General features: G+C 50.5%; 1 long non-coding RNA gene across 1 annotated transcript in view; it reads right to left on the bottom strand.

The window, feature by feature from the left end:
• Positions 1–7,457: 7,457 nt before the first annotated feature.
• LOC114815043 overlaps positions 7,458–21,585 on the bottom strand; it is a 32,687-nt gene continuing 18,559 nt past the window's right edge. Inside the window, exons 2-3 of the long non-coding RNA XR_005660552.1 lie at positions 20,981–21,163; positions 7,458–8,242 (exon numbers count right to left, since the gene is read on the bottom strand). This is a non-coding gene — a long non-coding RNA (uncharacterized LOC114815043). The remainder of the gene's footprint in view (positions 8,243–20,980; positions 21,164–21,585) is intronic.

The raw sequence follows: 21,585 nt of genomic DNA, 5'->3' as shown, positions 1-21,585 counted from the left end.
GCGGCCAAAACTCCCTGCCGAACTAACGCGGAGAATTGGGGGGCAGCAACGAAGATCGAAGTTGCGGCCAATGGTGAATTTCGCTGTAACAGTTTTCCTTTTTCCAACTGTGTACTACGATTCTTGTATAGACCAACTTGTTTTGCTTCAGTGGTGGTTGTGTGCTCAGCTGCTGTGAGCCAATTCAATTTTGCAAAGGTGCAGCGCCTCGCTCCCTTTCGAGGTTTTACGGCAGGGGCGGTTCTTGATGATGATGATGATGATGATGTTTTTTTGGTTTTTTTTTTTTTTTTTTGCTGAGTTGCAGTAACTAGCCTTGCCTTTCTACTCTATGTGGAAGTGACAGGGTCTTCACGGTCCCTTGCCAGTGGCTAATGAGCTATAATTAGCTGCCTAGGAAGAAATGTGGAAGTGGACGGAAGCATAGATAGTATATGCCAAGAACACTGCCATATATGGCGTCAGCTTTGGTAACCAGATAAAACTTTCTCTTAGTCATTAGACCGGATAACAGTGATGTCTTGTGCACAAAAAAATCTTTAGGTATCAATTTGAGAATCCTCCAAAAATAGGAGCCAAGAATGCATAGCTATGTGTTGGAAGAAGTAATTTATATTAAAACTCTGACCCGCCTTTGTGAGACTAAGTGGTTAATGTCACAATGGTGGGTTTTTAAGTCTTAACCAATGTTGAGGATTTGTCTTTCCCGCAGGGGGGCGGTTCACGGCCTCTCTCCCCACTGCGGGAAGCTCGGACTCCATTCTAGCACCAGAAGGATTGGGTTCGTTGGAGCAGTTCACCGATCGGGTCATCCCCCTCGCCGGGGATGGTAGAAATCCGGGGACGCGGGGCTCCTCTCCGGTGGGAAACGGGGCGGCTTTTGCCGCCGCCGGCCTTGGCCGGGCCCCCCAGAGGGCAGGCTTCTTCCCAGGCGCGCTCGGAAAGGCCCATTCACTGATATTTATTCCCTTATTAAGGTGAATGGTCTCTGTTGGCCTCGCGTGGCGAGAAAGCGCGATCCTATAAATAAACTCCGCTTTGGGGGAACAAGCAGACCTTGTTTCCCCTCCGCCGCCAGCAGCGAGGCGCGCCAGGTTTTAAGTACTTCAGCGGGCGGGCTCCGTCGTGACCTTCCAAACCCGCTGCCCCGGGGCCCGGGCCGGCCGGCAGGTGTCCGGTCCGCGACCAGGAGGTGGGCGCCTGGAACGGCGGGCGGGCAGGGCCTTGGCCCCCGCTCACCCGGCCCCCTTCCTCCCCCCCCCCCCCGCCCCTGGGCGAGCGGGTTTGGGTCCGGGGGAGGGAGGAGAACGGGACCCGCCAAGAGAACGGGCACCCACCTGGAGGCCTCCGGGGCCCCCCGATTTCTATCATCCCCACCCATCATTCAGAAGCAAGTGGAAGGACGATTCCCTTCCACAAACACGTCCGGTTCATCCGCTCTACCAAACACAGTGTAAATCTGAAGAGCACCAAAAACCCAAACAAACACAGACACACACACACACCCTGTGTAAATAGAGGCAAGGAGGTGGCCTATTACAACTGGAGCTATTATGCACATAGCTTCTGGTTGAGATTCAATTTCCATAACTCTTCACCGCAAGATGGTTCTGAGGGCCCCGGCCCTCCGGGATCACTTGGTACTCAATGCCGGGGTCTCCTGTGAGATTCAGGCTTCGGTTTCTTCCCAGAAAACACGTCGCTTATCCTGTCGTATTTGAAAATGGTCAGGGTAATGGGCAAAAGAGAGGCTGGTTACAATAACGCCCTCATATTGAGTGGTCCATTAATGACTGCACACTTCAGGCATTGTAATAGCTGAAGATGACTTGTTAAATGTGACCTTTCCCCAGTGTTACAGGGGTGTAGGATGTGATCTACACAAGCTATTAAAAATGATTATTGATTTGCATCTACCTTTGCTCTCCAGAGAGTGACAGTTTTTGAATTTCGCGGGAAGCTTGAGTGCGAGGCGCAGGCACGCGAGCTTTTTTTGTTTTTGGAAATTGAACCGAATGACGGTACTTGATCAAATGCGCGGCGAGTCTCTCGGCAGATATTCCTTTGAAAAGTGTGGCCTTGATGGGTGAGATGGGGACGGGGAGGGGGCTCCTGACCACGTCGAACCGACACGCTCACCGGGAGGCAGCTTTCCACAGCATTCCCCGTGGGCTGGTATATTTCGGGCAGTTGACCGGTCAAGGTGCCGGCCGGCTGTGGATCGAATCCCCGGGGCAGGCTCCCGCTCTCTGGGGCAGTCGGAATTGTTTTAACGACGGACCGTCAGAGTGGCTGCTTTGAAGTCCAATCTCAGGTTTAATAACGCGGGGCGGCGTCAAAAATCTCCCCAGCAACTTTTAAGGAGTTTTAGTTTGGAATACCTTATAGCTCCCCGGGGGGGGGGGGGGAATGTGGCCCGTTCGACCAGCACGATCTCCATCTTGCCCCTCGGAACTTTCCCTCCTCCCTTTGGAGTCCGATGCTTCCACGTTTTGAAAGTGTTGAGTGGCTTTTGCATTGTAGAATTCTCCTTTTATCTTATTTTTGCAACACGTGTATGTTCTTCAAAGCGAAGCACTTTTTGGTCACAGAAGTACATAAGAGTCCTTGTGTTTTGCAAAGCGTGGCTCCTCAGACTCCCCCCCTCAACCCCCAGCCCCCGCCCTCTAGTCTGCTTGTGGCTGTTGGTCCGACTTGGTGTCCCTTAGTAAAGTCCGAGGCTTGACTGGCGTTTTGGAGGGTCGTGGTCCGGGGGGCGTCTCGCTCTTGTTAGCTCCCTGTGGTTGCAAGAGGGAGCGGTACCGGGATCCCGTCGACAAGGAACGGACCTTCACCCTTGAGCCGGAAGGAAGCGCGCTCTCCTCTGTGGTCCACACCAGCAGCACTAGAGTCACTTAGTTGCTGCCAATGATGGAGACTGATGGGGTCGATTTGACATGCACTGAATGCCGATTGGCTGTCTTCCTAACGAGTTGCTACTTCCAGGGAATAAAATGTTTAGGGTGGGGTTTTTTCTTTTCTTTTTAAGAAAGGAAAACCATATTTCCCTTTAAAAGTCGGGCCCGATTCCAGGAAAAAAAAGTAGGCGGGGAGAAGTACCCGACTGTTCTATTGGTATTTCTGACCTCAGCCAACCCAGAACTGTAAAATGAATCCATCCCAAGGATGCCGAGCCAGAGGAGGGGGAGGTGAACTCTTGGGTGTTTCTTGGAATGTTCGAAAGCTCACGGTGACTAAATGCATCTTCACCAAATACTCCCATCCTCGCCCCTGCTTTGCCCCCTAATACCGGGATCCATTTAATTCATTTTTTTATTTAACAGCACCGGGATCCGTTTAATGCATTTCTTGCTGTTTTCCCATGGAATTTTTGCCTGAGCGGTAGCCCCAGAAGAGATCTGACCCCCCAAACGCTCCTGAGAAGCTTTTAAATCTGAATGTCACCCCCTCTGCTTGAGTCTCCACGGCTTACCTTTTTCCTAAGGTCTCTGGAGAGCCAAGAGGGAAGGGGGACAGGACTTAGAATCGCCGTCCTCTGTCGTCGAATCCGTGAACACCTTTAGCCGGCGGACCTGAGCGCCCACTGCGTGCAGAGCACTGGGCTAAGCGCTTGACGTATCTTCTTGGATTAACCAATTTAGGCTTTCATAGTCTGCTCGGAATGTCTGGGAGTCGACGGAAATTCACCCCGCGCCAATTTGATTCGGCAGCGACACAACGATCCATTTTATGGCCTTTTTTCTAGACCCGTTCATTGCTCGTCTCTGCGGCTACCAGCCTTTCACCACTCAGTGCCTCCTCTAAAGGTGGGCGGCCTGGAAGGGAAAAGAAGAAAAATTCAGACATCTTTGCTTTGCTACTTAGTTTGGATCGGAGAGTTCCTTTTTATCGTCGTCATCTTCGGTCTCCAATCGGGTGACTGTATCATGGGAAGGAAATGAAATGGAAACAGCAGCGGAAGATGGCATGGGGGGGGGCAGGGAGGAAGTGGGCAAGACGTCTGTCGAGTTCTTCACTGCTCTGGTTCCCTAAGACTTTTGCGGAAAGATGCCTTTCTGTTTCCCTTTCACCCGGACCTGCCGATCCCGGTCGGGAAGGTGACTTCAGGCCCACCCTTTTCGCTCCCCGGCCCGCCCCCAGCTCTGTGCCGATAGGCCAACTGGGTTTGAAGATCACGGTGTTGGTTCAAGGGGTTGGAGAAAAACGGCCCTAACCTTTTCGCAGGTGCCACAAGTTACCAGACTGGGTCCGCTGCCCCAAAGGCTTTAACTTCCCAAGGACTGCGGAGGGAGATTCAAGACAAGATGAGAGTCTATAGAGCCGTCTGTCCCTTTCCAGAATAGGGGGCTTGATCTTCAACCGACGGGGTCGGACGCCCTTCTGAGCTGCCTGACGGCCGCCTGGGAAAGTGGCTCGCACGAGGGCCAGTGGGCTGGATCCGAGGAGCTGGGCACTCCCCCCCGCCGCCAGCCAGGCCGTGGGGGTGGAAAATCCATCTCTTCCAGGGGCCTCTTGCTCTGCAAATTCTGATAGCAGAGTGTGGTAAAGTGATTTTTCCAACCAAGTGGTTAGGATTTTGAGAGCAAGTGATTAACCCATTCTTTTTTGTGTGTGGTGGCGGGGTGGCCTCAATCTTCCATTGCCCCAGAGTAACTGAGGGTTTGTTTTTTTTTTTCCTGCCTTTCCTTGGCTTGGCAAGTTAAGGGCTGGTCTTTAGTTCTTGGATTCAGTCTCTCTTCCCTTGGAGGGATTTCCCAGACCCAGCACTGGCACAGCTCTGTGGCCTGGGGTGGCACCCCAGGCTGACGAGGCTCAGCTTCGCCAAGAATTCCCAAGTACAACTTCCCACCGACACCAATGGGGTTGTTGAATTCGGCTGGTACGGTAGTTTCATGAAATGATTTGAATGAATGCGATTCGGATTTCACCCAGGAGCAGAAGGCCGCTTTCCTGGTCTGGATGTTTGATGTTTGGGCAACGAGGCAGAGGGATTTCTCTGAAAATTTGGATGTTTTCGACCCACTTGTAAATAAGTTGACACATAGTTGTGCATCTGAAAGAGAGGTGTGTGTGTGTGTGTGTGTGTGTGTGTGTGTGTGTGTGTGTGTGTCCCCGTCCGTGTGTGGGAAATTTCAGAACTGGTTTCCGCTAAGTGGCAAACAGGCCTACCTTCCATTTTATAAATTTTCCCGCCGACCCTTTAAAAACGTCTGTACATAGAACCCTTGTAGTGGTAGGATCCATTCGGGAATATCTGCTGAGAGACCAAAAAGTTCATTTTTTAAGTACCTTGGTGAAAGAATAAAGATTATTCCTCTTGTTTATTTTTGGAAAGAAAAAAAGCACTTTAACAGGCAAACCCAGCTGCATGGCACAGTTTAAGCAAATCCATGAGGTGCAGCACCCATTCAAAAATCTCCCTTCCCAATGTTGTCATGCCAAGAGCTGATAATTCAGAAGCAGAGTCTGAGCCGGGCTGTTTGTCTTGCTGCTGCCTGTGGGCTGAAGCTCAGATTCTGATCCCTTTTGAGGCGAGCAGGGCTGCTTTCCAAGAGCAATGTGAATACAGCCAGAGGCTACAGACGGGTCTGTACAAGGGCAGGTCCTGGATTCACCACTAGCTAACTAGCAAAATCGGCAAGAAAAAAATAAAAATTTAAAAAAAATGAAAAGTTAACACATGTTAAAGAACTCCTGATGCTAGTGAGCACTCTACAATAGCAGATTTTTGCAAATGGAGTTTTACAGTCTATATTTAAAAAATTGTATGTTTGTAACAAATAAAGTATGCGGAAAAGTGAATGACAAACTCGGACTGCCGTCTCCGTAATTTCATCCTCCGGACCGTGTTGTGTGAGAGAGGTGTGTGGGGTGGGCTGGGGGGCTTTGGGTGCCGACTCTTCTAAACCACTCCTGCCAGGAAGTTGGCGGGGGAGGGGGAGGTTTGAGTTTTTGTGGATTTAGGATCTGGATGGAGCCTTCCCGACATCGACATCCGGTCTTTGGAGAGACCCTTGCTAGCAGAGCTGGGGAGGAAGGATGCGCTCGGCATGGAGGGAGGAAGCAGATGCGTTCTTTCGCCGAGCCCACGCTGAGGCCACAGTTCCACGATCCCAGAGCACTTCCTGATTCTCAGGTGAGGTTTCCTTTTGGGTCGCAGTCCTGGTTGAATCAGTACCTTGGGCTAGAGAATTGGGACCTGGGCGCTGGAGTCTCATCCCGCATCATCCCTGTCCTTTTCCAGCACCACACCTCCCGCCCCTCCCGCCATGCCGGCCCCCATCAGCTCACTCCCATTCAACTCCTCCCCACCCCTCGTGCCATCCCCTTTCTCCGTCCTCGTCCAGGAGTCTCGGCTAAGTATGGCCTGTGGAAACTCCAATCGCCATGTGAAAGTTTCCCTTCATCCCTGACCTGTTCCTAATCCAGTCACTGCTCCTCCTCACCACCACTGAAACCTGGCTCTCCCAGATTCATTCATTCAATCGTATTTATTGAGTGCTTACTGTGTGCGGAGCACTGTACTAAGCCCTTGGAAAGTACAATTCAGCAAGAGAGAGAGACAAACCCTACGCAACAACGGGCTCACAGCCTAGAAGCAGAGAAACAGACAACGAAACAAGGAGACAGGCATCAATAGCATCAAAATAGGTAAAAATAGTTGGCTACCTTCTCAATCCTGAATGCCGCTTTCCACACCAGCCCACATTCCCCATCTTTCTCTTCCTTTGAAGTCCAAATCATTGGCCTCTACCATCCATTTCAGTTACTAATTGTGGTTATCTAGGCCCCACTTCCAACTTTCTGAATCATTTGGATCCATTCTCACATTCTTTTACTCTTTCTCTATCCCTACACTGATCCTTGGAGACTTCAATACCCTTCCAACGCCCATTTCCTCTCACTCTCAGCCTAATCTGCACACTCTGTTCCTGTAACATTCACCTACCCCCTGTACCTCAAGCTCGTCTATGTCGACGCTGACCCTCACCCTCATCCTCTCTCTGGCCTGTAACTCACTCCTCCCTCATTTGACAGACCACCACTCTCTGCATCTTCAGAGTCCTCTTAAAATCACATCTCCAAGAGTCCTTCCCCGACTAATCCCTCATCGCCCGTACTCCAGCTTTTCTGCGTTGCTTATGCACTTGGGTCGGTCCCCTTTAAGCACTTGATATCCACCCCACCCTCGGCATTCATACCAATAGCCAAAATCCATTTTAATGTCTTATCTCTCCATCTAGACCGTAAACTGTCTGTGGGCAGGGAATGTCTACCGACTCATTCATTCAATAGTATTTACTGAGCGCTTACTATGTGCAGAGCACCGTAATAAGCGCTTGGAATGTACAAATCGGTAACAGATAGAGACAGTCCCTGCCCTTTGATGGGCTTACAGTCTAATCGGGGGAGACGGACAGACAAAAACAATAGCAATAATATTGTCCTCTCCCAAGCGTTTGGTCTAGTGCTCCGCTCACGGTAAGCGCTCAATAAACACGATTGAGTTTGCCGTGATGTCCCCCGGGGCCCTTCCTTGTCTCAAGCTGCTGCCGTCGTTGTGGGGGCCGCTTGGAGAGGGGCCGACGAGGCCCCATTTCTCACCTCAGTTTGGCACTTTAGGAGATTCTCGGAGTGTTGGAGAAGGGGAAGCATATGAAGCTGTGATGAGCATCTGATCTAAGCTGCATGGACATAAAGGATTGGGCCAGCTGGGGAGAGGGTGAGGAGGGCAAGCTAAAGAAGGAGCTGGAAGTGAAGGCGACAGTGTCGTCCACCCCCCCAGCGTGGCTGGGTGAGAGGCTGGATCTGCTGGGCCCGGCTGCACTTGCTCACTCCACGGCTATCAATGAAAAGAGCCCTAGGGGTTCTGGGAAAGGGAGGAGGCTGGAAGGAAAGCTCCGATAAAGTGAACTCTGCCAAAGTGTCCACCTGTGCTCGCCACCTGGCTGGTGGCTGTTGTGTGCCCAGACTTACTGAAACACCACCTTTCGTGCTCGCCGCTCTCAGGCCAACCGCTTCAACGGACGACAGCAACTGGGCCCCGAGCCGGCTGCCAGCGGAGATCCCAACAGGGTCGGTGGGGAGGAACACGGGACCGCAGCCAAGGAAACTGAGTGACGGTGACATCGGGCTGGTCTCCAATGGACGCTGAAGCCGCGGACATCCCCGAAGACTGTTATCGTGTCAAAAGGTCAACTTCTCTCTCCACTTCATGCCAAGGAGACCAGAAGTCCCACTGCTGCGGGGGGAAGGAGGGAGGAGTGTATTGTACTTTCCCAAGCTTAGTACACTGCTCTGCACCCAGTAAGCAATTAATATGACTGACCAACAATGAATGAATGAAGGATTGACCTACTGGATAGACCCTGGGCCTAGGAGTCAGGAGGACCTGGGTTCTAACCCCAGCTCCACCACTCATCAGCTGTGTGACCCCGAGCAAGTCACTTTACTTCTCTGTGCCTCAGTTCCCTCATCTGAAAAAAAAATGGGGATTATTATGATATAATAATAGTATTAAGCGCTTACTATGTGCCAGACACTGTATTGAGTGCTGGGATGGATACAAGGAAACCGGGTTGGATTCAGTCCCTGTCCCATATGGGGCTCACAGTCTTAATCCCCATTTGACAGATGAGGAAACTGAGGCCCAGAGAAGTGACTTGCCTAAGGCCAAATAGACAAGTGGCAGAGTCAGCATTGGAAACCAAGACCTTCTTACTGCCGGGATCACAGTCTATTCACTATGCCATGCTGCTTCCCTAAGAATAAGACTGTGAGCCCTATGTGGGATAGGGACTGTGTCCAATCCAATTACCTGGTATCTACCATAGCATTTAGTACAGCGCCTGACACAGCGTAAATGCTTAACAAATACCACTATTATTATTTCCCAGCAGGGAAAGAAGAAATAAAAAATAGCTATTCCGCTAAGCTCTCTGCATCTCCTCCCAGGTTGTGATAACAGTGCACCCCCACCCAGGGCTCTCCGTCTCCAGCACGGCAAAAGCGAGTCCCCTTTCTCCCTCTCTTCTTCCTGGACCCCCAGAAGGGGCTGGACAGTAAACTCCTTGAGAGTGGGGAAGGTGTCACTTTTTAATTGTATTCCCCAAGAGCCTCATATAGAACAGCGCCCCAAGCAGGTCTCAGTAAATCCCCAAACCACAGCTGGTGGGGACTGGGGAGTGACTCAATCGATTGCATTTATGGAGTGCTTACTGGGTGCAGACCACCGTCCTAAGTGCTTAGGGGAGAACAATACAACAGAGTAGATATTCACGTTCCTTGACCGTGAGGAGCTTATGGTCTAGAAACGAACTTACAAACTAAAGATGGTTAGGGTCTGGAGATGTATCCACAGGTGGTTTCCCCTTGGGTTGGCTTTGAGGGGTTTGCATCAAACCACACCCACCTAGAGGATGGGGTCGGGGGGAAGAGGGTCATCCCAGTCCCTGGCCACAGCCTCCATTCCAGCCCAAACCATTTGGGGCTCCTAGGATGAGAGGTCAGGGCCAGGCTTGGCCTCCCCGCACTCCATTCCTGGTTAGACTTCCACCCCCACACCAGGGCAGAGTGGAGGGACCTGCCCCTCTTGCTGACTTGGGGGACTCTCGGTCCCAACTGGGGCACTGGATAATAATAATAATAACTATGGTAATTGTTGAGTGCTTACTATGAGCCAAACACTGTTCTAAGTGCTAGGATAGATAGAAGCTAATCAGATTGGACACAGTCCCTGCCACGTGGCACTCACAGTATTAATCTCCATTTTCCAGATGAGGTAACTGAGGCCTCGAGAAGTGAAGTGGCCGGCCTAAGGTCACACAGCAGACAAGGGGTAGAACAGGAATTAGAACCCAGGTCCTTCGGACTCCCAGGCCCATGCTCTATCCACTAGGCTACGCCACTCCTGGCCACTCAGCAGGGATGGAGCAGGGGCCGGGCTCCGCCTGTGGGCTTCCTCTGTGCCAACGCTCCTGCAAACGGGGACGTCGGGTCTCAGTCCGAGAGGGCCCGGTTGCTCACGCCCTCCCTGAGGTGGAGGGACAGAGGACTGATGGGCACTTACTGGCTCGAGGATTCTGAGAAGGCAATTGATCAATGGTGTTTATTGATCTCTTAAGATGGGGCTGAGCATTGCGCTAAGCTCTTGGGATAGTTCCTGGTAGCCACGTTGCTGCAGCCAGCCTGCTGACAGCCTGTGCCAAGCCTGCTTCCCTTGGAGCTGGCTCCCATCCAGCCAGGAGCTAGGTACTTCAGGAGGGGGACAGTCTTGGGAATTGCGATGGGACTCTCTGGAATCTGGAGTCCTTTGCCGAGGGCCTGGCCCGGGGCAGTGCTGGAGCGGAAGGGAGGGGATTCTTCTGTTCCTCTGCCAGGCTAGCCGTAAATCCAGGCCCCCCAAATCCTTCTGGGATGCGCCCCGCCCCCCCCCCCCGAAAGGCTCCCGAACCCTGCCGATCCCTTTAATTTCTGCTCTTTCAGTGTTGACATAGAAGACTTGGCGCTGTCCTCGACTCATCTCTCTCATTCAACCCACATATTCAATCTGTCACCAAATCCCATCGGTTCTAATTTCACAGTATCGCTAAAATTTGCCTCTTCCTCTCCATCCAAACTGCTACTACACTGATCGAGCTGCCTTGATTACTGCATCAGCCTCCTTCGCTATCCTCTCTGCCTCCTGTCTTTCCCCTCTTCAGTCCATACTTCACTCTGCTGCCCCACTTATGATGATGATGTTGGTATTTGTTAAGCGCTTACTATGTGCCGAGCATTGTTCTAAGCGCTGGGGTAATAATAATAATAATGTTGGTATTTGTTAAGCGCTTACTATGTGCCGAGCACTGTTCTAAGCGCTGGGGTAGACAGGGGAATCAGGTTGTCCCATGTGGGGCTCACAGTCTTAATCCCCATTTTAAAGATGAGGTAATTGAGGCACCGAGAAGTTAAGTGACTTGCCCAAAGTCACACAGCTGACAAGTGGCCGAGCTGGGATTCAAACCCATGACCTCTGACTCCAAAGCCCGTGCTCTTTCCACTGAGTTCTCCCAAGCGCTCAATACAGTGCTCGGTGCCCAGTAGGTGCTCAATAAATGCCATCGATTGATTGTGACATAACCACCAGCCTTCCTCCTGAGCACCCACCTCTGCAGTTAGGTGTGTCTGGAGCTCCCCAGCCCTGCAAATCCTCCCATCCTGGACCCAGCAGCTGGGCCCACCATGGTGGCATCTGGCCTGGTCTCTGATCTCCCTTCCTCCTCTCTCGCCCCACTCCAGTCTATTCTTCACTCTGCTGCCCGGCTCATCTTCCTGCCGAAATGATCTGGGCATGTCACTCCCCTTCTTAAACACCTCCAGTTGTTGGCTATCAAACTCCGCTCCAAACAAAAACTCCTCACTCTAGGCTTCAAGGCTGTCCACTTGCCCCTTCCTACCTCTCCTCCCTTCTCTCTTTCTACCGCCCACCCCGCACACTCCGCTCCTCTGCCACCCACCTCCTCATCGTCCCTCGGTCTCGCCTATCCCGCTGTCGACCCCCGGGCCACGTCCTCCCGCGGTCCCGGAATGCCCTCCCTCCTCATCTCCGCCAAACTGATTCTCTTCCCCTCTTCAAAACCCTACTTAAAACTCACCTCCTCCGAGAGGCCTTCCCAGACTGAGCTACCCTTCTCCCTCTACTCCCTCTACCGCCCCCCCTTCACCTCTCTGCAGCTTAATCCTCTTTTCCCCCCATTTCCCTCTGCTCCTCCCCCTCTCCCTTCCCATCCCCTCAGCACTGTACTCGTCTGCTCAACTGTATATATTTTCATTACCCTATTTATATTGTTAATGAAATGTACATCGCCTCGATTCTATTTAGTTGCCATTGTTTTTACGAGATGTTCTTCCCCTTGACTCTATTGCCAAAGTTCTTTTCTGTCCGTCTCCCCCGATTAGACTGTAAGCCCGTCAAACGGCAGGGACTGTCTCTATCTGTTGCCGACTTGTTCATTCCAAGCGCTTAGTACAGTGCTCTGCACATAGTAAGCGCTCAATAAATACTATTGAATGAATGAATGAATGAATGAATGAACAAGGACTATGTTCAACCTGATTACCTTGTATCTTCCCCAGACCTTAGGACGGTGCCTGGCACATAATAAGCACTTGACAAATACCATTAAAAAAAACCCCAAACCCTCAAAGATTCCCCTGGGGGTTGAGTGCCCACTGAGGTATGACTGAAAGGGGCTTGCCACGTAGTGGTCAGTCCCACTTCCTTGGGCATCTCGGTTTGGGAAAATTATGAGGGCAGGCAGGACAGGGTGGAGGAGCAGAAAGGGAAAAGGGGCAGGAAGAATCAGAAAGATTGGAAGGTGGAGCTGAGCTCCGAGTCCCAGCTCTATGGATCCCTATTGCCCCTAACAGGCTTGGGCCCGGGAGGGAACGAAGCCACCCACTCTCCTTTGATTGATTGGCCACTGGGAGCCCAGTCAGGCAACCAAATGGTATTCCTTGAAAGATTACTGTTTGCACAGCACCATACTAATCACTTGGAAGAGTACGATAAGACAGATTTGGTTATCGCATTCCCTGTCCACAAGGAGGTTACAGCCTAGAGGGGGAGATAGACATTAAAATAAACTACAGATCCGTACATAAGTGCTGTGAGGGTGGAGTGAATAATCCTCCCCATCTGCTACAAACCCTCTCAGCTGGTGGCCAGAAGGAGGATTTGGAGTCCCCCTTCTAGGACTAAGCATAGATGGGGTGGGGGAGAAAGAAGGGGAAGAGGGGATGGGGGTTTACTGTTCCCTCAGCATACCGGTCTGGGATGACCAAAGGAAGGTAAGTAGGGTTTAGTGCTAAAATCCCATGCCATCCAGGAAGTTTTTCCCTAATAATGGTGTCAAAAGACCTGAGTTCTAATCCTGCCTCTCACTTGTCTTCTGTGCCTGCTCATGGTCTAAGAGGAACTGTGAGCCCCAAGTGGAACAGGGATTGTGTCTGACTCGATTATCTTTTATCTACCTCAGAGTTTAATATAGTGCTTGGCACCTAGTGAGTGTTTAATAAAAACCACAATTCTTATTACTATTGTCATTACAGTAACTTTCCTCCCCTTAAGTAGCGCATAATCTAACGGGAGGGGATAGATGATTTACAGAGAATGAAAGCGGGTAGAAAAACGAGCCTACACAGGAAGCAGTACAAACACATCACAACAAAGCAGCTGAAAAAGAATTGTGTGTATAACTAAATATACTTACCCTAATTATTATTATAAAAATATTATCTTTGCATTATCATTATGTGCAATTGATATATAAACCAGTAAACATAAACCTGTGTTGCTAAGGATAGGATTAAAAAGTACAAGTGCAAAAGGAGGCTTGTGGTCTGATGTGATTGGTCATTAATTGGGGAAGACTTTCAGTCAATAGTATTTTCATTCAATAGTATTTATTGAGCGCTTACTATGTGCAGAGCACTGTACTAAGCGCTTGGAATGGACAAATCGGTAACAGAGACAGTCTCTGCCCTTTGACGGGCTTACAGTCTCATCGGGACTGTAAGACATCCTGGAAGAGGTGGGCTTTGGAGAGGGCTTTAAAAATGGGGAGTGCTACGGTTCAGTCAGGGAGTTCTAGCCTGGTGGAACAGCATGATCTAGGGGTCAGAGGCAGGAGAGTGGAGAGCTAGATGCCTTAGATGAGTTTGGGAGTCAATCAGTCCACCAATTGTACATAAATGCTTCCTGTGGGCAGAGCACTGTACTAAGCATTTGGGAGAGTACACTGTAACAGACACATTCCCTGCCCACAAGGAGCTTACAGTCTAGAGGGAAAGACAGACAGAAATATAAATAAATTAATTAACCTGTGTCTGACCTGATTATCTTATATCTACCCCAGCCCTTAGAGAAGCAGCATGGCTTAGTGGAAATAGCACAGGCTTGGGAGTCAGAGGTCATGAGTTCTGATCCCACCTCCGCCACTTGACTGCTGTGTGACCTCGAGCAAGTCACTTAACTTCTCTGTGCCTCAGTGACCTAATCTGTAAAAATGGGGATTAAAAAATGAGAGCCCCACGGGGGACAATCTGATGACCCTGTATCTACCCCAGTGCTTAGAACAGTGTTCAGCACATAGTAAGCACATAACAAATATATAATTATATTATTATTACAATGCTTGACAGATATACCACAATCATTATCATGATCATAATGCTAATAATACATATAAAAATAATAAAAACTATGTGGGTAGCAGAGTGAGGTATGGACTAGAGAGGTGACTCTGCCAGGGAGTTTTTGCAGTAGAAACTCAGAACTGCCTTCCCCATGGTAGTTGATCAAGGTCGCTTCAATGGCACAGGCTGCACTGTCTGGGACGCCGAAGCTCTCTCTCCCTGTGGCTCCCAGCTCCCATAGAAAGAGCACCATTGCCGCCGTCTGGGGAGGAGGGGTAGTTGCCTCGTCCCTGGCAGGACGAGGACGGGGCAGGTGTCCTGCTCTTTGGGAAAGGGGCAAGACAGCCCCCACTTTGGGAGAGCAGAGTTCGCAGGGAGCCATTGAGAACAGCCAGGGGGTCCCGTGGCTGGCCTGGCCCCTTAGGCCTCACCCGGGCCATGGCTCCGTTATTGCCCGGGCCCCTAAGCCTCTGCCCTCCCACCACGTGAAAAATGGCCCCAAGTGAGACCCCTCCACCCACTGGCCATTAGCTCCCTCCCTGGAACCCAATTGCGTTGGCCCTGAGTCCCAGGCCAGGTTGCCGGTGAAAACGATCGGAACGTGGTTGGCTGGACCCGATGTTGGCAGAAAATGCTGACACCCATTTGGGTCAGCTGGGCAGAGCTGGGCTTCTGAGACAGAAAAGCAGCTGGCACGGAGTGTCGATCAGGCACTGCGCTCAGCCTCCCGAGCCAAGGAAGACGAGGCTTATCAGTTGGCAGGAAGTGCAGAAGGAAGCAAAGTAAGGAGAAGCAGAGTGGCTGAGAGAATAGAATACAGGCCTGGGAGTTGTAAATGACCTGGCTCCTAATCCCAGCTCTGCCAAACGTCTGCTGTGAGACCTTGGGTGAGTCACTCTGGGCATCGGTTACCTCATCAGTAAAATGGGGATTAAGAGCGTGAACCCCATGTGGGACAGGGACCGTGTCCAAACTCATTAACTCGTATCTTCCCCAGTGCTTAGAACAGTGCTTGGCACATAGTAAATGTTTAACAAGAACCATCCAAGAAGAGCAGTGCTGGGGTAGGGGAGCTGAAGGGCAGGGTTAGGATCAGGGCTGAAGGGGATCCTTATTCAACAGCTGCCCCCGGGCCGTCCGGTGTGTCTGCCTGCCGCCCAGTCTTCCGCTTGGCAGGGAGGACTCAGCTGGTGACATCACTCACTCCACTGGCTCCCGCGGAGCGAAGCGGGCTGGAGCTGGGCCTTTTCGGCCCGCTGCCCGGCTCGGCCCAGCCCGGCCCGGCCCAGCCTGGCCTCGGCCTCTAAGCCCATCATCTGTTCGGCCCGCAGCGGCCGCCCACCGCCCCCGTCCCCCTGGCAGGCTTCTCCCCTGGGCAGGCAGGAAGGGCCCCAGAGCTGGAAACTGAAAAAGGACTCAGGAATCCAGGTGCTGGGGGATCCCGGGGCCCCGGTGTAGGATCTAGTTTTCACGGGCTGCACCTGCCACCTCTGTCTCCCCGTCCAAGCCAGCTGCCTCGGTCTTGAATACCGCTTTTATCCCCTCCCTCGGGGGTGCCCCCGCTGCCCCTGCCAGGGCCCGTTCCGCAGCCGAGCTGGGTGAGAGCAGCTGCAAGAGTCAGCCAGACAGATGGCCAGCCGGGACGCCGGCAGGAGGCTCCGGGCCTTGTGGTCAGGATTCCAGCCAACCCCCGAGGCCCAGAGAGGCCAAGAACAGATACAAATAGCGTAAGTCTTCCCAGTGAGCTTCCCTGGTTCAGATCCAGGATTTTCCTCACTACCCTTCCAAGTTTGATTTCCTTCAAGGGTCGTGGTTTTTGTCGGAATCTCCCAGAATGATGCCCACAGTGCCCGACGCGGTGCTAGTTACTTTCGTGACGCTGATGATGTTGGGTAATGAGCTCTGGGCCCAGCTTTAGCGAGCCCAAGGGAGGCTGAGGGGTGGGAGCAGGGAACAGGGAGGGGCAATGGAAGGCCTATTGGCACGGGCTGACAGGGGCACGGGCAAGAGAGGAAAGGAGAGGGAAAGGTGGGGAGCGGGACCCAGACCTACTGACAGGGGCTGGGAGTGGCACAGCCAGGAAAAGAAAGGAGAGGAAAGGAGGGGAGCGGGACACAAAATAATAAGATTCCCGGAATGGCCTGCAGCATGAATTTGCAGAAGCCGCTCCCTCGGGAGCCACGGAGCAGCTGAAGGGTGAAAGGGTTGCCTTTGTCTTCCTACCTTGTTTTCTTTGAAAAACTGATTTTGGGCTACTCTCCAACTCCTAGTAAGCCATCAGGAGCCACTGAAAACCATGATCATTGCAATCATCAAGACAGTGGTATTTCTTAAGCACTTATTATGTGCCAAGCATTGCACTAGGCACTGGGGGAGATACAATATAATCAGGTCAGACACAGTCCCTGTCCCACATAGGGCTCACAGTCTAAAAGGGAACAGGTATTGAACCCTCATTTTACAGATGAGGAAACTGAGGCCCAGAGAAGTGAAGTGACTTCTCCAAGGCCAGAGAGCAGGAAGGTGGCAGAGCCGGGATTAAAACCCAGGTCCTTTGACTCCCAGGCCTGGGTGCTTTCCACTAGACCTTGCTGCTTCCCATAATGATGCTGCAGGGCAAATCGGCTGCTATTTGAGCACCTGACTTTTTTCCAATCTTTTTTTTTATTTTTCTTCTCTGGCTGGAACCCCCTGGAAGCTCCCTGGACACATCTGTGTCTTCCTTGAATGGATCTCTTGTTACTCTTAATATTCTGACCATTAATTCCCCTGCCAGGCAGAACACCCATTCAGATACATCTGAATATATCAGACAATCATATTTTTCCTTCCTGAACGTCTCAGAAAAGTTCCATTTTAGCCATGATTTCACACAGGAAAGGCTGACTCTCAGCCCCAAAATAACACTAGCTGGGGACAGGACAGAGATGCAATAACTTTTCTGGAAGCCTACTTTCTGAGGCAGCTCAGCCTACTCCAGGAAATCACAATTCCACAAGTTGACTTTTTTTAGACTCCCTCCATCTCCCCCTCGCCCCCAGCTCCTACCCCACAACTGGTCTTGGAAGGTGCAGGGCAGTCTCCAGAGTCTAGCTAGTGCAGATATTTTGTTCTGCTTCCTGTTTTATCCTTGGAAATTAATTGTGGCATTGGTTAAGCGCTTATTATGTGCCAAGCATCGTACTCAGTCCTGGCAGAGATACAAGATAATCAGGTCGGACAAAATTCCCCCTCCCACATGGGCCTTATAATCTAAGTAGGAGGGAGAATGATGATGATGATGATGATGGTATTTGTTAAGTGCTATACGCCAGGCACTTTACTAAGCAAATCAAGTTGGATACAGTCCCTGTCCCATGTGAGGCTTAAAGTCTCAATCCCTTACAGATGAGGTAAATGAGACATGGTGAAGTGACACTCCCAAGATAACACAGTAGACAAGTGCTGGAGCGGAGATTAGAACCCAGGAACTTCTGACTAGATACTGAATCCCCCATCTTCCAGATGAGGAAACTTAGGCCCAGAGATTGCAAATGGACTTACCCAAAGTCACACAGCAGACAAGTGGCACATTAGAAAGCAGGTCCTCTGTCTCCCAGGCCCTGATTCTTTCCCCTAGACCATGCTGCTTCTCCTTGTTCTTCCTCCTGCTCCTTCAGTTGGTTAAATCACTGGTTGGTTAAATCTGTCTTCCAGAATAGAGTGCAAGCTCGTCAGGGAAGGTTATCTCTGACCTTGTTCCTGCTGTAGCCTCCCAAGCGCTTGGTACATTGCTTCCCATTCAATAGGACCTGGGCTCTATTCCTGACTCCACCACTTCCCTGCTCTGTGACCTTGGGCAAAATCAATCAATCAATCAATGGTATTTAGTGAGCGCTTACTATGTGCAGAGCACTGTAGCCAGCTTTGGGAGAGTATAATACAAGAGAATTAGGAGGCACATTCCCTGCCCCTGAGAAGCTTACAGTCTGGAGTCACTTAACTTCTCTGGGGCTCAGTTTTCTCAACTGTAAAATGGGGGTTCAACGCCTGTGAGTCCCAAATGGGACCTTATTATCTTTTATCTACCCCACGCTTAGTAGAGTGTTTGGCACATAGTAAGTGCTGAACAAATAACACAGTTATATTATTATTATCATTATTAGGTCGGATGGGGGGGCTTGGAGGCAGCTGATAGAGCCAGAATGGAAGACTAAGACGCAGGTGAAGGGACAGAGCAAACTTGCCGGCAAACAAACCCCTTCCCGAGGGACCTGGTGATCTGAAGAAGACACATTCACTCTCCACTGGCAACGCACAGGCCACAACAGTTTTCCTCAGAGCATAGGCCTTTCCAGAACCCACAGCCCCAAGAGGTTGCCCTGGATCAGGGGTCTTGGGAACTTTGCTGGGTTTCTGTTCTTTGCCCACCGCCCTGATTTACCCCCACTGTCTGCTTCTTCCTCAGTCATGGGGTAGGAGCTCCTGGATTGAAGCCCAAAAGCCAAACCAACTTAATCCAAAAGGAATCGATCGACTAATCAATCAGTAGTATTTACTGAGCATTTATTGTGTGCAGAGCACTGTACTAAGCTCTCGGAGTCCTCCCCTTTGCCCTATAATTTGGTCCTAGCCATAGCAAGACACGGTCTTTCCTCAATCAATTAATCAACCCGTGGCATTTCTTGAGCTCTCACTGTGTGCCGAGCACTATATTATGTGCTGGGGCGAGTCCAGTACAGTAGAGCTGGTAGACCCGCCCCTTGCCCACAAGGAACTTCCAGCCTAGTCTCTCCCTAATCAGGTTGAACACAGTCCACGTCCCATGTGGGGCTCACAGCCTTAATCCCCATTTCACAGATGAGGTAACTGAAGCCCAGAGAATTAATCGAGCGTATTTATTGAGAGCTTACTATACGCAGAACACCACACTAAGCACTGGGAAAGTACAATATGACAGAATTAGCCAAAATGTTCCCAGCCCACAGCGAGTTCACAGTCTAATAATAATAATGATGGTATTTGTTAAGCGCTTACTATGTGCAGAGCACTGTTCTAAGCGCTGGGGTAGATACAGTCTAGAGGGGGAGGCAAACATTAATGTAAATAAATTAGTAATTTTTACAATATAAAATTTACAGATATGTACATAAGTGCTGTGGAGTTGGAGGTGGGGCAAATATCAAAGGTTCAAAGGTCTCAGGCCCAAGTGCACAGAAAATGCAGAAGGGAGAGCGAGCCGGAGAAAAGACAACTTCATCGGGGAAGGTCTCTTGGAGGTAATGTGACGTTAGAAATACTTTGACAGTGGAGAGTGGTGGTCTGGCGTGTATAGACGGGGAGGGAGTTCCAAGCTAGGGGGAAGACGTGGGAAAGAGGTTGGCGGTGAGATAATTGAAGTCAGGGCACAGTGAGTAAGCTCGCGCTAGAGGAACAGAGTGTGCGGGCTGGGCTGTAGTAGGAGATTAGTGAGGTGAGGTAGGGTGGGCTGAGTTGATTGAGTGCTTTAAAGGCAATGTTAAGGAGTTTCTGTTTGATGTGGAGGTGGATGGGCAGTCATTGGAGGTTCTTGAGAAGTGGGGAGACATGAACTGAACGTTTTTGTTGAGAAATGATTTGTGCAGCAGAATGAAGTATGGATTGGAGTTGAGAGAGAAGAAGCCGAGACATCGGCAAGGAGGCAGACGCAGTAGTCAAGGCGGGATAGGAGAAGTGCTTGGATTAGCATGGTAGCAGTTTGGATGCAGAGGAAAGGATGGACTTTAGCAAGGTTGCAAAGATTTTAGCAGTGTTGTGAAGTGACTGGCCCGAGATTATTGCCTTTGTTCTTGTCTGTCCGTCTCCCCCGATTAGACTGTAAGCCCGTCAAACGGCAGGGACTGTCTCTATCTGTTGCCGACTTGTTCATTCCAAGCGCTTAGTACAGTGCTCTGCACATAGTAAGCGCTCAGTAAATACTATAAATACTATTGAGATCACACAGCAGACAAATGGCGGAGCTGGGATTAGAACCCAGTTTCTTCTGACTCCCAGGCCCGTGTTCTAGCCACGAGGCTATGCTCCTACTTAGACCTTGAGCTTCTTGTGGGACACGGACAATGTCTGACCCAATTATCTTGAACCTACCCCAGTGCTTGGCACACAGTCAGCACTTAACCCCAAAGACCCCAATAATTATTATTACATCAACGAGCCCACTAAGGAACTTGTAGAGCCTGTGAAGTTTTTTCACATAAGGCATTAGATTTGCCCAAGGAATGAGTACCACATTCAGAAGCCAATCAATCAATCAATCAATCAAGGCTATTTATAGAGGTCTTTCTGTACTTTTTCGATTGTCACACCAATTTTCACAATAACTGTCATGGCGAGAATCACTTCACCTCTTCTCCCGGTGGAAAAATATGATAGAAGTAATTCATTCAAGAACGCCCCATTCACTGTGGGGACTGAAACTCACTGCCTGACTTAGTACAGTGTACTACAATCAATGGGGCTTAAAAAACACTAGTTATTATTATTACAACTGGCAACTGGCAAGGTAGGACTCTCTCCCAGACACTACAGTGCCTCCCCAGTATATAAAATAAGAAGCCAATCAGTGGGAAGTCAGGCAGTGAGGGTTACCATTTCTGTCCTTTCTTTTCTTTCTTTCTTCCTTTCCTTCTTTCTTTCTACTAATGTCTTTCTCCCACTCCAGGCTCTAAGCTCACTGTGGGCAGGGAATGCATCTGTTTATTTTTATATCGTACTTAATACAGTGCTTTGCACACAGTAAGCACTCAATAAATACAGCTGAATGAACGAACGAACGTTTCGATACCTGGAAAAATCTCCTTTTGCCTCTATTGCCTCAAAACCGGCAAATGGTTTCTCTTCTTCTGGTATCCGGCTGCCCCTTTCCACTCCGCCTTCCTCCTTTCACATAAACCTCTATGTCTGTTGCCGATCTGCACGGGCCACATCTTTCCATTTTTCTGTGGTCTGTGACCACGTTGAAAAATCACTGTGGAACAAGGAAATGGGCATGAGGGACACTACGGACACTTAGAAGCCTCTTGGCAAAAATAAGTCATTTATTGACTATCATAACTGAGCCATTGCTGTGATAAAGGCAACGATGCCAAGAGGCTGGCAGCAGCCCCGAGGGGAGGCGAGGCAGAGAAGCGAGCGATGGCTCGACCCATCAGAAGCCACGAAGGACTGGGAAACAGCCAAGGAAACTTTCCACAGAGTAAACAGCTTGGGATCCGTTTCGAGCTCCGTTATGGCTTCTCAGCGTGACCTCCGGGAGAGTCCCATTTCTTGGCATCAATCATTTGAGAGTGCTGACTGGGTGATGGTGATGAGCAGAGCACTGGATTGAGGGCTCGGGGAGTAAAAGATATGATACCTGGTCCCGAGGAGCTTTCAATCTACTTGTGCAGG

Source organism: Ornithorhynchus anatinus, chromosome 11 (assembly GCF_004115215.2).
Source record: "Ornithorhynchus anatinus isolate Pmale09 chromosome 11, mOrnAna1.pri.v4, whole genome shotgun sequence".
Classification (NCBI taxonomy): Eukaryota; Metazoa; Chordata; class Mammalia; order Monotremata; family Ornithorhynchidae; genus Ornithorhynchus; species Ornithorhynchus anatinus.
Note: the sequence above shows the minus strand (reverse complement) of the source record. Positions and strands in the feature narration are given on the sequence as shown.